Source organism: Schistocerca nitens, chromosome 6 (genome assembly GCF_023898315.1).
Source record: "Schistocerca nitens isolate TAMUIC-IGC-003100 chromosome 6, iqSchNite1.1, whole genome shotgun sequence".
NCBI classification, from domain to species: domain Eukaryota; kingdom Metazoa; phylum Arthropoda; class Insecta; order Orthoptera; family Acrididae; genus Schistocerca; species Schistocerca nitens.
In genome coordinates this window covers 11,324,274-11,327,097 of record NC_064619.1, presented here as the reverse complement: position 1 = coordinate 11,327,097, position 2,824 = coordinate 11,324,274, and the positions used below count along the sequence as shown (strand labels likewise).

The following is a 2,824-nucleotide window of genomic DNA, read 5'->3' as shown; positions in this document are numbered from 1 at the left end:
GCGGTATTGAATAGCAAATTTCATGACAGCTGAATTGGTCGTCGAAGCACCATACCATGGCCCGCACGTTCACCGGATCTGACGGCCCGGATTTCTTTCTGTGGGGAAAGTTGAAGGATATATGCTATCGCGATCCACCGACAACGCCTAAAAACATGCGTCATCGCATTGTCAATACATGTGCGAACATTACGGAAGGCTAACTACTCGCTGCTGAGAGGAATGTTGCTACACCTATTGCCTAATGCATTGAGGTTAACGGACATCATTTTGAGAATATATTTCATTAATGTGGTATTTACAGGTAATCAGGCTATAACACCATGCGTTCTCACAAATGATAAGTTCACAAAGGTATATGTATCACATTGGAACAACCGAAATAAAATGTTCAAATGTACCTACGTTCTGTATTTTAATTTAAAAAACCTACCTGTTACCAACTGTTCGTCTAAAATTGTGAGCCATATGAAACTTCCTGGCAGATTAAAACTGTGTGCGCCGACCGAGACTCGAACTCGGGACCTTTGCCTTTCGCGGGCAAGTGCTCTACCAACTGAGCTACCGAAGCACGACTCACGCCCGGCCCTCACAGCTCTACTTCTGCCAGTATCTCGTCTCCTACCTTCCAAACTTTACAGAAGCTTTCAGGAGTGCTAGTTCTGCATGGTTCGCAGGAGAGCTTCTGTAAAGTTTGGAAGGTAGGAGACGAGATACTGGCAGAAGTAGAGCTGTGAGGGCCGGGCGTGAGTCGTGCTTCGGTAGCTCAGTTGGTAGTGCACTTGCCCGCGAAAGGCAAAGGTCCCGAGTTCGAGTCTCGGTCGGCGCACACAGTTTTAATCTGCCAGGAAGTTTCATATCAGCGCACACTCCGCTGCAGAGTGAAAATCTCATTCTTGTGAGCCATATGTTTGTGACTATTACAGCGCCAACTATCACAAAGCGAAAAAGTGGTCCAACCAAAACATTCATATTTCTTTACGTACGAATATGTAATTAAAAATGGGGGTTCCTATTTAAACAAACGCAGTTGATATCTGTTTGACCTATGGCAGCGCCATCTGGCGGGCCAACCACAGCGCCATCTGGTTTCCCCCTTCAAGCTAGACACGTTTTGTTCTTTGTACTTTTTTCATTTGATGCTTATTTCGTGAGATATTTGGCCCGGTCACTATCAATGGACCACCCTGTATATATAGCTAATTCCTACTGGCAAGTAGTGAGCGGTGTTACAGTGCCATGCATATGTCGCAATTGATGATGAACAAAAGGTGCGATATCTTGGTATTAACATCATGGTGAGAAGCAGAATAGAGCGACAATGCTGATGGCCAAGGCAACAGAACGTGCTTACAGAAATTAAAACGTACATTCCTCATATGTGTGACCTTACTGTCCGTAATCGCTTTACAATTATTGAAGGTATTTTAATTTCGGCTTTGGAATAGCAACAAAATGCGTGTTTTTGTCACAAAACGCTTTTCTCTCAGACTCCAACCCCTACTCACCTATTCATTTCACCTCTTGCACCTCACCCTTTCCGCCAACTCACTCTTGATCCCACTACTTTGCATTCAGTTTTCAGTCATTCCCCCCCTCCCCCTCCCCTCCCTATCGACTCGCCACTAACATTTTCAGTTCGATCACTACTCCTTCATTTCTGTTACACATTGAGTAAATAAACAGTAACATAAGCACGCATATGACGAATTGCGGGGAAAAAAGTTTTAACCCACGAAAAACTTGTGGTAATTTTGGTAAGACTACACAAAACAGACGATCGTATTTAGCAAGAAAGATACAAATAAACGTTAGCAGTGCTACATTGTGTTGCCTTTAACATAAAAAAATTCATGGTTCTGCAAGTCACTGTAGGATTAGGCCACAACCAAGACTGCCAAACGAAGAAATAACTCAAAGGCGTGCAAGGAGGGGGCGTTTCCTGACGTGAGAGGGAAACTGAGAATGAAATACCGTAAGTATAAATCAACATCTTTTGTTATAGTGTTTTTCGATCTAGAAATCAAGTTAAATTATAAACATTTTCCATTGTATTGTATGGTATTGTATAGAACCGGGGATCTAGAAACGACGGAGAGGCTTCGTCCCCTCCGCAGTCCTCAGTGGTTCACAACCCCACAACAGGCTACAGCAGTCCACCCACCCCACCGCCGCCCCCACATCGAACCCGGGGTTATTGTGCGGTTCGGCCCCCAGTGGATTCCCTGACGTTTCACCTGCTCCAGTGGCCTGCATTGTAGGAGAATCACCGTCCATTGCTGGTGGCAAACTGCAATCGATCCCACGGCCGGAAACTATATGTAACTGTCGCGCCAACGTTTGAAGGCCTTTCCCTGGTCATTAGTGCTGTGATTCTCTCCCTGTTACCGGGAACCGTTTTTTCGCACTGCAATCTAGCATCAGTTTTCCCTCGGACTTCCTTCTTTCTTGTTAAACCTGCTGTCGCAATAACGAACTTTAATGGATTTCATGAACAAACTTGTGCGGCAGCTCTTCTCCAAAGCGAGAAGATGTGTATGCCGGAGAATTTTATTACGTGATCGGTCTCACAAAGCGCGTACTCCACCTCGGCCGATTTCTCTACCTGTCCCACGCTGCAGTACCGTTCGTGACCGATGATACTGGTACGGATGGATCGTTTTGTAGCTGCAACTTAAGATTTTCCATGTTTACGCGGTATAGTCGCGACATTGCGAGTCCTGTACAATATGAGACACTTCCTGTCGTTGATATTCATAAACATGGCAATAACTTTAACAAGAAGGAAGATAATCTTAAGGTAAATGGATCGTGGATTCCCGTG

The 2,824-nt window shown here is 44.9% G+C and overlaps 1 non-coding gene across 1 annotated transcript; it reads right to left on the bottom strand.

The window, feature by feature from the left end:
* Positions 1-497: 497 nt before the first annotated feature.
* Trnas-cga (transfer RNA serine (anticodon CGA)) lies at positions 498-571 on the bottom strand. The gene has a single exon. It is a non-coding gene; the product is annotated as a tRNA-Ser (tRNA).
* Positions 572-2,824: the final 2,253 nt, after the last annotated feature.